The sequence below is a fragment of the Protopterus annectens genome, chromosome 3.part1 (assembly GCF_019279795.1).
Source record: "Protopterus annectens isolate FY-2018-M chromosome 3.part1, PAN1.0, whole genome shotgun sequence".
Classification (NCBI taxonomy): Eukaryota; Metazoa; Chordata; order Ceratodontiformes; family Protopteridae; genus Protopterus; species Protopterus annectens.
The window spans coordinates 537,068,608-537,083,219 of record NC_056732.1 but is presented as its reverse complement, the minus strand read 5'-3'; positions in this window follow the sequence as shown (position 1 = coordinate 537,083,219).

Here is a 14,612-nt window from a genome sequence, read left to right as displayed (position 1 = left end):
TCAAGGCTTGTTGATTTAAAAATTGTTTCTGTTTGTAAATTCTTGCATACACTGTTGGAAACTCCTGGTTTTCTTGATGAAATGTGATTCTCAAACAATTTGGCAATATATCGCTGATTGAGAAGTATATTTCTTGGCATTTTAACCTTTCATAGTTCTGCATTGTCTTAATTTTGCCTGACTGAATTATTTTTTGTATGACTGAATTATATTATATATTTTCTAGCATTTTTTTCCTCATCTTTTTTGAAACTGCTCTCCCCCTGTTCCTAAGGTGGAGTTTATAAAACTGGTCTAGCAGATTTTGTTTATCTGATTGCTTCAATGATTGCTGATTTAAAAATAGTTTCTGTTTGTAAATTCTTGCATACACTGTTGGAAACTCCTGGTGTTCTGCCTGATGTGTGATTCTCAAACAGTATGGAAATATATCACTGATTGATAAGTATATTTCGTGGCATTTTCACCTTCCAGAGTTTTGCATTATCTTAATTTTGCCTGATTTAAATATTTTTGCCTGACTGAATTATTTTATATATTTTCTGGCATTGTTTCATGTGTCTCCTCTATCCTGAAACTGCTTACCCCGTATTCCTGGGGTGGAGTTTATAAAACTGGTCTAACAGCTTCTGTGTTGTCTGATTGCTTCAGGGCTTGCTGATTTAAAAATAGTTTCTGTTTGTAAATTCTTGCAATACACTGTTGGAAGCTCCTTGTGTTCTGGCTGAAGTGTGATTCTCAAAAAATCCTGAAATATATCACTGATTGATAAGTATATTTCTTGGCATTTTAACCTTTCAGAGTTCTGCATTGTCTTAATTTTGCCTGACTGAATTATTTTTCCCTGACTGAATTATTTTGTATATTTTCTGGTATTGTTTTATGTTTCACATCTGTCCTGAAACTGCTTTTCATCTCTTCCTAAGGTGGAGTTTATAAAAATGGTCTAACAGCTTTTGTGTTATCTGATTGCTTCAAGGCTTGCTGATTTGAAAATAGTTGCTGTTTGTAAATTCTTGCATACTCTGTTGGAAACTCCTGGTGTTCTGGCTGAAGTGTGAATCCCAAACAATTTGGAAATATATCCCTGATTGATAAGTATATTTCTTGGCATTTTAACATTTCAGAGTTCTACATTGTTTTAATTTTGCCTGACTGAATTATTTTTTGACTGACTGAATTATTTTATATATTTTCAGGCATTGTTTTATGTTTCTCATCTGTCCTGAAACTGTTTTTTCTCGTCCCTCCCACCCTATTTTTCTTGTGTTATAGTTGGTGGTTTTTCGCCCCTACTGTAAATTTGATCTGTGACACCCCTCGTTGTCTGGTTTTCTTAACATTGCCTGTTTCTTCTGCTCCTCCTTCTTCTTTCCTTGCACTTTACTAAAAAAAAAAAAAAGAAAAAAGAAAAAAAACTGCACTTTATTTTGCTTTTGTTTCTTCTTAAAAGTACTCAATTCTATTTATTCTACTGCATTTATTACTGTTTGGTAGTAGTCTGATTAAACTGTAACTGTTATTCTAAGCCTTTTGGTTTAAGCACTTGGGCTTCAGACCAGTTATTTTACATAAGAAGGTTTGTGGTCTGCACTGTTGTGGCAGGACAGGTAACTTACATCCTTCTAAGTTGGGAGTTGCTAACTGAAGACTTAGTGTCTGTTATTCTAAAAGTGTATTAGTTCTGGTTTAAGCACTTGGGCTTCAGGGCAGTTATTTTACATTAAGAAGGTGAGGTCTGTACTCTTGCGGTAGGAGAGGGTAGATTCTGCCCTTCTGAGCTGGAAGTTTCTGGTTAAAGGCTTATTGTGCCTGTTTATTTGAACTGTTTCTTTCCGAAATCCATACACCTTGTTTGCTGTAGCATAGACTAAATTCAGACCTGCTGAATCTAGCTTTGTTTGTATAGTTTGAGCACTAATCCAGACCATCTTTTTTTGGAGGTTTCCCTGCACCCTAGTGGCAGGAGTGTGCAGTTAGAACTTGTCTGATCAAAGACTGCTGGAACGGGGCTCAGTTTTTAGCCTTTTACTGGTTAATTGGTTCATTTGTTTAAATCAGTTTGCTCATTTGCTACTGTTATATAAAGAAAATACACTTTATGCCTCGCCACTTAGCTAGGGTAAAACTATTCCAGGCGCCATAAAGTCTGCTCTTCAAATTTTCCCTTAGAGCTAGCCAGTTTTTTTTTTATTTTAGCATTCAAATCTGTTTCTTTGAGCTCCGTATTTGTTCAGAACTCGTAAGCACTAAATAATCTATAAATTACTACAGCACTCAACCTTCCTCACTTGTATAGAGGAAAAGAGTTTTTAGTACTTAATAAATAAGCACCTATCCAGGCATGTCTAAGGGTCAGCTCCTGGTGTTTTCTCCTGTCTACCTGATGAATCTGGGCATCTTTGGGCAATGCAGCTATTGCCTCATGCACACAGACAACCGTCTCCTCCTACCACCCAGCACTACAACCTGTGAGAGATGCACTTATATAGCCAAACTGGAAGCAAAGCTCTCTTCACTCAAGACTGGACTAGACACTCAAGAGGAGAAGGTAAACACTTGCACCACACCACACTCATCACATATTACCTCAAAACCTACACCACCAAAACACATACATAGCAACACAAAACACACACCTACATTCACGAAGGCTCTCAATAAAAATATGCTCAAGCAACAGAGACCTCCAAAGCAGAAATGCAAGCAACCTCCACCACCCAACACAACCTAAATGACACATAGCTCACAAACTCCATGAGCCACTCAACCACAGCCCATAAGGCATAACAACATACCCAACAATCTAGTCATAGGTGACTCTATAGTCAGGCACATGGATGTTCCACTCACCAGGCTAAACAAGGAGAAAGTTATTGTCAGCTGCCTGCTGGGTGCCAGGATCTGCCACATAATGCATGGACTCAGGTCACTCCACAACAAGTACAAATATGACTCTGTCATTGTCCATATTGGTGTGAATGACCTGAAACATACCTCCCTGGACTACATGAAAAGAGACATGGAGGAGCTCTCTGATCTTATAGCCCAGGCAGGTATGACCCTAGCCCTGAGTAGCATCCTGCCATCACCCAGAATGATACCACAGTACAAGGACAAAATGATTGACTTCAACAATTGGCTAAGCTTTTGGTGTCATTCTAAGGGGATCCAGTGTCTGTTTGCCTGGGATGACATGATCAACAGACCACAATGCTTTGCCAGAGATGGCCTGCACCTGTCGCCCTTGGGATTCCGGATACTGGCTAAGGCTCTTGCCACCCCTATAGTGCCTTTTTTAGGCAAGGTTCAAATGACAAATTCAGCACCATTTCAGGTACAAGCAAGCAAAATCTGAGGGTAATGCTATTCAATGCTTGAAGTCTAAACCTCAAAATGCATTCACTCGAGGCACTCCTTAAAATGGAGAACATCAGCATCTGTACAGAGACCTGGTTCAAGGCTCCCAAGAGTATCCTTGCATTACCAGGCTATAATTCATACCACACCCTTCGTCCACCTAACCTGGACCGAAATACTAAAGGCAGAGGCGTGTCCATATCCATTAAGGATATCCACACCTCCAGGCTAGTTGCTCAGCATAATGCATCCGAGATTATCCAAGTGCATCTAACTCCAGGCAAGACCGCAATCCAAATTGTAACTTACTACAGATCCCCCACCAGGTCCCAGGATTCCCTCTCCTCATTTCTTGATACACTAGAACATATTAGGATACAACCCAACACCCTCATAATAGGTGATTTCAACTACCCCACCATAAACTGGGAAAACTACTCATGTACCAACTCTCTTGTTCAACGTTTTCTGTAATTCATAAATTCCAATGCCTTGGATCAACTTATCCACACCCCCACCAGGGGCAGCAATATCATAGACCTGGTCATTACCAACATGGGCGACTGGTGTTCCACACCAGAGGTCAATTCCTCATTGGTCAGATCCAACTACAAGCTAATCACCCTAGATATCCACATCCGCCCCCACCCCCATTAGGGAAACCACCATAAACAATTTCTCCAAAGCCAACTTCACGCTTCTTCAGATAGAAGTGACAAACTTCACAACACCCATGCAGATTTACAATAGCGGTACAACTGCTGAATCCTACACAAATACACTTTATAAGCACTTACACAAGTGCATGGATCATGCTATCTCTAACAGAACCAAGATGCTATCCTTCAAAAAAGGAAGCCAATCTGGTGGTTCCCTGACATAAACAAATCTACAACAGAAGAAAGAAACTGTTGCAAAAAAAGAGTAAAATCCCATGATTGGGGGAACTCCTGCATCAGCTTCAGTAAGAAGCTGAGATCCCTCATAAAATCCACCAAAGCTAGTTACGAAAACAAAATCACCACTGATTCTAATGACAACCACAAAGCATTCTATAACTATGTCAAGAATCTCAATTACAACACTCAGATCTGCTCTGAATTACAGCACAATGGCACTAAATATACAGAACCGACTGATATTGCCAACATCCTGGCAGATAGGTTCAGTGCTAACTTTACACCCATCTCACCCCTTAAAGGGCCCATATCTATACCGGAAGAATGCAAAGTTCCTGTAATCATGGCTGCACAGGCAAAAAACACACTCTCCAAAGCCAAGAACACGGCATCCACGGGACCTGAAAACATCCCAGGTTGCATTCTACATGAACTACAGAATGACTAGCACCCCACCTAAGCACCATGTTCAATCATAGCCTTGCCTCTGGCTTTGTGCCCACTGAATGGTGCAAAGCAATAGTTATCCCACTCCACAAAGGGGGAGCCACCATGAACCTGGGAACTATAAGTTGTTGATACTTGTGAACCTCTGATATCTCTGAAAAAAACAAAAAACAAAAAAAATAATCTTGCTTTTTCCCCACTTTTCTGAGATTTAAAAAAGTTCAGTTACAGGCTTGCTGTTCTTGAACTGTTTGTAAGTTTCTTGGAGGCCATTTTTTTTGCTTGGGCTAAAGGGAAGTCTCTCTGTTGATCAGTGGCAGTGAAAAACATTGAGCAGCCTGCCTGTCCCTGTGGGAGTGGTTACTGACTTGAAACTGTAGTTTTATTGACCATTTTCGGTAAATTCCAAACTCCTTCATCTTCCTCTCTTAAAACCTGGTTGCCTCGTGGTTTTGGAATCTTTTCAGGCTTGTTGGCTGTTGGTGAAGCACCCATCAAGAGGAGAAAATGCTGAGAGAAGAAAGGAGCCACTTTTGAGATTTTAAGTATTTTGCCTCTGTTTATTTGCCAAGTTTTTCTGCATAACCAGCTATTTTGAGCATTTTCTGGCTTGTTAAACTTGATTTCTGCATTAGTAACTGTATTTAGAGCACAACCTAGAACTGTTTACTGAATTTCCTGTTTGCACTTATTTTTAAAATCGTTTTTTTTCTCAACTTGCATTTTATCTGTCTTTGGCCTAGCACTCTTGTGTGGGGTCATTTACTGCACTGTTATAACTTGTTGATACTTGTGAACCTCTGCTATCTCTGAAAAAAAAAAAACAAAAAAATCTTGCTTTTTTCCCACTTTTCTGAGATTTAAAAAAGTTCAGTTACAGGCTTGCTGTTCTTGAACTGTTTGTAAGTTTCTTGGAGGCCATTTTTTGCTTGGGCTAAAGGGAAGTCTCTCTGTTGATCAGTGGCAGTGAAAAACATTGAGCAGCCTGCCTGTCCCTGTGGGAGTGGTTACTGACTTGAAACTGTAGTTTTATTGGCCATTTTGGGTCAATTCCAAACTCCTTCATCTTCCTCTCTTAAAACCCTCTTTTGCGTGGTTTTGCGCGTTTTGTGCATAGCGCAACAGCGGGCAGCGCCGCCTAATTGGGTTTAAACTATACCTGGCTCCACAAAGTCTGGTCTTCACTTTTTCCCTTAGAACTGCTCTATCTCTCAATTTGAACACCATATTCTCATTCTAAGGTCCTTCACTGGTTCAATTCAGTAATCTTACAAGTTAGCACTATTAAACCATAAGCACTACTTACTCTTATACTCTCTACGATTACCCTGTCCTCTATTGGTCCATCTTAAATTCAGTTTCCCTATATTACTCTAGCATGTCCAAAGGTCAGTCAATGGTTTCCTCTCCAGTCCAGCTGGTGAATCTGGGAATTTTGAGGCAATGTTACAACTGTCTCATGTACACGGACAACCCTCTCCTCCTCAAATCAGGTTCAAATATATGTGAGAGATGCAACTATTTAGCCAAACTGGAGGCTGAGCTCTCTCATCTCAAAACTGGTGTAACCAGTCAGGAGGAGAAGGTAACCTCACACAACACAATTCCAGTATCACATAGTCCCACCACATCAGTGAACCAAACACATAAATACACAAAAACATACTTGGAGGCTCTAAATAAAAATCTACCTAAGCAACAGAGACCTCCAAAGCAGACATCCAAGCAAACGCTACCTCTAAACAAAACATGCACAACACATAGCCCACAAAGTCAGTGTGCCAAGCAGCCACAGTCCCTAAGGCTAAATAACACACCTGATACTCTTGTAATAGGTGACTCTATTGTCAGACACACTGACGTCCCGCTCACCAGGCTGAATAAAGAGAAGGTCACGGTAAGCTGCCTGTCTGGTGCTAGAATCCGCCACATAATGCAAGCACTCAGGTCACTCTAAAGCAAATACAAATATGACTCAGTCATTGTACATGCTGGTGTGAATGACCTGAGACGTACCTCCCTGGACTACATGAAAAGAGACATAGAGGAGATCTCTGATCATGTAGCCCAGGCTGGTATGACCCTTGGTGTCATTCAAAGGGGATCCAGTGTCTGTCAGCCTGGGATGACATGCTCGACAAGCCACGTTGCTTCACTAGGGACGGCTTGCACCTGTCACCACTGGGCTTTCGGATATTGGCAAAGGCTCTTGCCACCCCCATAGTGCCTTTTTTAGGCAAGGCTCAAAAGTCAAACCCACCCCCATAGACAGCACAAGGAACAATAAACTAAGGGTAATGCTGCTTAACGCCAGAAGTCTTAACCTCAAGATGCACGCACTCGAAGCTCTCCTCAGTATGGAGAACATCAATATCTGTGCAATGACAGAAACCTGGTTCAAGGCTCCAGAGAGCACCCCAGCACTACCAGGCTATACCTCATATCATGTTTTTCGGCCCCAAAACCCGGACCGAACCACAAAAGGAGGGGGAGTTTCCATATTTATCAAGGATATCCACACCTCCAGGTTAGTGGCATTGCATGAAGTATCGGAGACCATCCATGTGCAACTAACAGTGGGCAAGACTGCTTTTCAGTTTATAGCATCCTACAGACCACCCTCTCAAAGTCAGAAATCCCACTCAGCTTTTCTGAAAACATTGGAGAACATGAAGATCTCTCCAAACACCATTATATTGGGCAACTTCAACTACCCAAACATTGACTGGGAGCACTACTCAAGCCCCAGCACCTTAGCCCAAAGGTTCCTGGAAATTATAAACTCAAATGCTATGGAACAACTAGTTACCACTCCCACAAGAGGGGACAACATACTAGACCTGATCATTACCAACATGGGGACTCTATGCTCCACACCAGAAGTATATCCCTCATTGGCAAGATCAGACCATAAATTAATTTCACTGGATGTCCACATCCCGACCCCACCCCCAGCCCAGAAAACCACAGTGAAAAACTTCTCAAAAGCAAACTTCTCACTTCTCAAAACCGAAGTGGAATCCTTCAAGGCACCAGGGCCAGTGGAAACTATGGCCCAAACTGCAGAGTCCTATATAAACGCATTCTACAGACATCTCCAGGAATGCATGGATCATGCTATCCCAAATAAAACCAAGACCCAATCATCCAAAGGCAGGCATCCAGTCTGGTGGACCCCTGCCATAAATAAACTGCACAACAGAAGGAGGAAGCTACTACATGATAGAGCAAAATCCCTAATAGGGAAGGCATCTCTGATCAGTACTAGCAAAAAATTATGATCCCTCATAAAATCCTCCAAGGCCTGCTTTGAGAGAAAAATTGCACAGGACACCAAAGACAATCATGAGGCTTTTTTCAGTTATGTTAGGAACCTGGGATGCAACTCCCAGACTTATTCTGAGTTGATTCTAAACGACAAAAAATACACTGAACCCACAGACATCGCCAATATCCTGGCAGACAGGTTCAGTGCAAACTTCTCCACCCCCACCCCCGGCAAAAGAGCAAGTATCTATCCTGGCAGAGGGCTGCCTCCCAAACATCTCTGATGCTCAGGTGAAGGCTGCCCTCTCCAAAGAAAAAAACACTGCTTCCATGGGACCAGATGGCGTCCCAGGTTGCGTCCTACATGAACTCCAAGAGGAACTAATCCCTCAAATAAAACAGCTATACAATCTCAGCCTCACTACAGGATATGTGCTCACAGAATGGTGTACAGCAACAGTGGTCCCACTCCACAAAGGTGGAGCCTCTACGGACCCTGGAAACTATTGCCCCATAAGCCTGACTAGCTTAGTCTGCAAGGCTATGGAGAGGATCATCATGGAGCTCATAAACAAAGACATTGGGGGCCTACAGACACTAGATCCTACCCAGTTCGGCTTTGTCAAGAGCAGATCCTGCCTTTTGAACCTGGTTGACTTCTTCGAAACAGTCACCAAAGCCATAGATGAAGGGAAGGTAGTCCACACAGCCTATCTGGACCTTGCAAAGGCATTTGACACAATACCCAACTCGGGCATCATAGATAAGCTATCCAGCTTAAATATAAACCCCTACGTCACAAGATGGGTCACAAACTGGCTCAAAGACAGAACCACAGAGTGAGAGTTGCTGGAGCCATGTCAGACTTGAAACCGGTCACAAGTGGCATCCCACAGGGTTCTGTCCTGGGACCACTCTTGTTTGGTATATACTTTTCCGAGGTACAGGCAAACGTGGGAGGACTATGGCTCACCAAGTTCGCAGATGACTGCAAACTGGGCGCCATAATCGACTCTCCAGCTGACACAAACATCCTTCAAAAAGGTCTCACAGAGACAGATAACTGGTGCCAGTGCCATGGTTTAAAGCTAAATGCTAAAAAATATATAGTCATACCCTTTGGCAAAAACAATGTGCCCACAAATTACCACATAGGCGGAAACCCATTAAGTACAGAGAAAGTTATTAGGGACCTGGGGACCCAAGTTGATAGCAATCTCTCCTTTGAAAACCACATTGCCAAAGTGGTTAGAAAGACCTTCTACATAGCCCACCTCATCACGAAGGGTTTCACATCTAGATCAAGAGAGGTAATCATGCCCATTTATTCATCCCTCATCAGGCCCATCATAGAATACAATGCCCCTTTGGGATGTACCTTGCCTGACACCTGCAGCAATTAGAAAGACCCCAAAAGTATCTCACCAAGAGGATCAAGGGTCTCAAACAGATGCCATATGCTGCTCGGTTAAAAACTCCAGCTCTACTCAGTTGCATACCACCTACTTTGAGGCAATCTATGCCTGACATACAAAGCTATGTCAAATCCAGAATTAATGGACATGCTCCACCTCAGTAAATCTAAATCCCTTAGAGCCACACACTCGAGGGACTTGAACCTCAGCACAGAAATAAATAGAACTTGCTGGAGGGACAGGTTCATAACCCAGAGGCTCCCTTCGCTCTGGAATAGAATTCCAGTTCATGTGAGGCAGAGCACCTCACTGAATCTCTTCAAGAAGAATCTCGATATGTGGATGGGGGATTGTAGATTTGTCCCAGGGATTACTCCCATGTCACTATTAGACAGAGGCACAGTAAACTAAACCTTAAAAATGGCACAGTATACTCAAATCAAGGGGTGGCGTAAGCCATACAGAATCGGGCTAGGCTTATAATTGCCCCAGGGCAGATAGTCTAGTATGAACCTATGAACCTATGAACCTATTAGCCTAACAAGCCTGGTCTGGAAAGGCCATGGAACGTATCATCATGGAACTTATAAACAAAGACATTGATAATCTCCAAACTCTGGACCCCACCCAGTTCGGTTTTGTAAAAGCCAGATCATGTTTCCTAAACCTAATAGATTTCTTTGAAGCAGTCATCAAAGCCGTAGACGAGGGTAAGGTGGTTCACACAGCCTATCTAGATCTAGCCAAGGCTTTTGACACCATCCCCCACTCTGGAATTATAGATAAACTCACTAAACTAGGTATAAATCCCTTTGTCACAAGATGGGTTGCCAACTGGCTCACTGACAGAACCCACACTGTGAAAGTAGCAGACTCCAAATCCGACTTCAGACCAGTGACAAGTGGAGTACCACAGGCTTCAGTTTTGGGTCCTCTCACATTTGGTATCTACTTTTCTGAAGTACAGGCTAACACAGAAGGTCTTTGGCTAACAAAGTTTGCAGATGACTGAAAACTAGGAGCCATAATTGAAACTCCTAATGATGTGGACATCCTACAAAAGGGTCTCACTGAGACAGATGCCTGGTGTCAAAGCATGGCCTCAAGCTCAATGCCAGAAAGTGCATTGTCACCCCTTTGGTAAAAACTCTGTACCCATGAGCTATCACATAGGTGGTAGTCTACTTAACACTGAAAGTGTGATAAGAGACCTTGGGACACAGGTGGACAGTAGTCTCTCCTTTGATAATCACATCACCACAGTAGTCATGAAATCATTCTATGTGGCACACCTCATCACAAAAGCTTTCTCATCCAGGAAACAAGAGGTGATTGTTCCCCTCTACTCATAACTCATTAGACCCATTATAGAGTACAACGCCCCTTTTGGTATGTACCTCACAAGGCATCTACAACAACTGGAAAGGCCACAGAAATACCTCACAAAGAGGATCACCAGCCTCAAACAGATGCCCTACACAGACCGTTTAAAAAAACTCCAGCTTTACTCTGTTGCATATTGCCTACTCAAAGGTGATCTCTGCCTAACATACAAAGCTATGTCAAACCCAAAGCTGTTGGACATGCTCCACTGAAAGAAATCCCAATCCCTCTGAGCTACATGTTCTAGGGACCAAAACCTTGTCACCACAATAAACAGAACATGCTGGAGGGATAGATTCCTGTCCCAGAGACTTCCCATACTCTGGAACAAACTACCTAGCTATATCAAAGCTCCTCATTAGCACTCTTCAAGAAAAATCTTGATGATTGGATGGGAAATAGGAAATTCACCTTGGGGTTCACCTCTGTGGTTCTGCTCGATGGGAGCAGATGAAAATAATTTTCTTGGGTGGCAAAAGCCAGGGTACCTTTTTGGCTCGGCTTGTATAGGCCCTAGGGCTGATAGCCTAGTACCTACCTATGAACTTATGAACCTATGAACATCCAAGGTTCCGACGCCCAACTCTGGCCTGACATTCCAGTGCAGACAGTGTGCAGCCCATGACAGACCCTGTCTCAGCCCACCATCTGTCCACTGTATCACTGAACTGATCCAGGGTGTCCCCAATGTGGTAAAAGCAGTCACTGATGTCAGACTGTGCTGCATCTGGGTCTATATCACATCAGTGACCGCTAAAAATAGCAAATGCTGATATATCAAATTTTAAAGTCCGAAAGTTGAAAAATGCAAAGGAATCGATCAGCCAATATTTTCCCAGGGAAAAAATTTGCTGATCCAAAAAAATAAAAGAATATAGGTTCATAGGTTGGTACCAGGCTATTGGCCCTAGGGCCTATACAAGCCTAGCCGTAATAATTCTTTGGATATTTCTTCCCACAATATCTACTTCCCTGGACCCCAGTCTAGCAGGGCAACTGACATGATCCCCGGTGTATACAGTCAAAATTAAGTGGGGGGCTTCACCACCCCCCCCAACTTAAATGTACCAACTCAGAGATCGCACCACTGTGGAGAAAACTGCTTAAATTAAGAAAAAAACAAACTGCAAAAAATTTCCAAAAGAGCTCTACCTACTGCAGAATGAAGCAAGAAACTGTTTATTACACTGCTTTTCGTCCCACGTAATTGTGGGATTTCTTCATATAAAAATCAATTAGTAAAATCAAATTTTATAGTAGTCCAACAAAATCATGTGTTTACGAACACCAATAAAATCTGTTCCATCCTAAACAACTTCCTTTATAACTCTTTTAAAACATTTTATAAAAATTTTTGTAAGAAGTTTTAATAAAAATCAATATCAAATAGTCACAAGTCAGTCTACTACTCATTTCTATCCACCTAATTCACCCTTTCAACTATAGCATATATAATATTACATATACACTTAATGACATAAAATACAATTATTTGAATAGCTAATAATATATATGAACATCCTTATACATATAAACAAATAAGTAGATGTAAATATATGTTTACAGAAATGCTAATAAAACACACATATGTACATATAAATATATATTTCTTTGCTAGTATGTTCAAACTTCAACCCCAATCCCTGCTGCTGCTATTGATAAAACCCCTGAAGATGTTTCTGACAGTTTTAACCGATTCTTTACTGAGACAATTCAAGCCCTAGCTAGCCAACTACCTCCTAGCTCCCCTGGTCCTGAAAGTAGCACCCCTAGAAACCTACTCGCATTCAGCTTCCAACCAGTTGCCACTTCACTTATCTGTACCTTGATCAAAAAATTAAAACCCACTAGACTTTCTGCTGATCAATTCCCTGCCGAGTACCTACAAAAATCAGCTGATGCTATTGCTTACCCCGTCTCAATACTAATCAATCGAACCATAGTAGAAGCTAAAATTCCTACCATATGGAAAATATCCTATGTAATCCCACTTCACAAAGGAGGCAGCTCTACTGAATTCTTCAATTATAGGCCAATAGCTATACTCTCTCCACTTGCAAAGATTATGGAAAAATGTATTCATAGACAACTCATGCACCACCTAATCCAGAATCACCTTATGGCAGACACTCAGCATGGCTTCTGTCCTCATCACAGCACTACTTCAGCCCTCCTAGCCTTTACCAACACCATAAACCATAATTGCAACAATAATTATATATCCTCAGCCCTCTTCTTGGATCTTTCCAAGGCATTCGATATGGTTGATCACCAACTTTTAATCCACACCCTGCAAACATTCTGTCTAGATACTAGAGCCCTTGAATGGTTTCAATCCTAACTGCATGGTCGACAGCAGGCTGTCCTCTGGCAGAACAAACTCTCTAACCTTCTACCTAACACCCTTGGAGTACCACAAGGCTCTATACTAGGGCCCTTGCTGTTCTCCATCTTCATTAACGACCTTTACACTGTCATCCCAAAAGTCAGCTGTATCCAATATGCTGATGACTCTACTCTGATTTGCTCAGCCACATCTCCAGCAGAGTTATGTATAGCTACCCAGACCACCCTTAATACAATAGAAAACTGGCTTTCTGAACATCGTCTCATCCTAAATCCCAAAAAAACTAAAATGCTGCTATTTTCACCAACACGTAGGTCTACTGCTTTCACCTTTACCATAAATTCAAATGATGGCACAATAATCTCCCCTGACCCCTCTACAAAACTATTAGGTGTCATCATAGACAATAATCTAAAATTCATCTTACATGTTAACCAAACTATCAAAACCATCAATAAAAAACTAGGGTCACATTACAGAATAAAAGCCTTCCTAACCCCTCCAGCTAAAATTGCCATAGCTCGTGCTCACCTTCTTTCAACCCTTCTGTATGCATCCACTCTACTCTTGAATTTAAACAAGACTGTCCTTAACAAACTCTCAATTTGCTAAAACCACATTGCCAGGTTTGCCACTGGGCTGCCATTTAGGACACATCATTGCGTCAATCTAAATCAGCATGGGTGGCTTGAACTACCCAGCCTAATCCAGTATAACCAACTAATTATGGCCTATAAAATCCTCTATAATCGGGACAATACTCCTGCACTTAAAAATATTATCACCCCCTATAACAATCCTAGACCGCTTCGATCCTCTAACAAACTACTAATTCAAACTAGCAAAATTAATAACACAGCCGGTGACGCTCCCTTTGCAAACTCTGTAAGTAGATCCTGGAACTCTCTTCTAGCTGATATTACCTTACTTTCCACCTTAAGTCAATTTAAAACTAGACTCAAACATTTGTAACTTAACTGGCCATGTCAATGTATCAAGCCTGGCTAACTCTCTCTAGAATGTGTAAAAAATCTGTTAACCAGTTTACTGTGTAATTTAATTTAACCCTGACTTGCGCTCAGGATTAACTCTAACCTGTGGAACTTGTTTAACTTGCTTACTTATGTAATCCTTGTAAATAGTCTGTAATATGTAATGCTGGTATTATATGTTCATAAGTTCATAGGTTCATACTAGGCTATCTGCCCTAGGGCATTTATAAGCCTAGCCAGAGTGTGTTTGTCTTTCGCCACCCATTTTAAATTAATTTTGCTATGCCCTCTTTCGAGGTTAGTATACTGTGCCTCTGTCTAACAGTGACACAGAAGTGATACCCAGGGTAAACCTATGATCTCCCATCCACTCATCAAGATTCCTCTTGAAGAGAGTCAATGAGGGACTCTACCTAACCTGGACTGGGATTTTATTCCAGAGTGAAGGGAGCCTCTGGGTTATGAATCTGTCCCTCCAGCATGTCCTATTTATTTCAGTGCT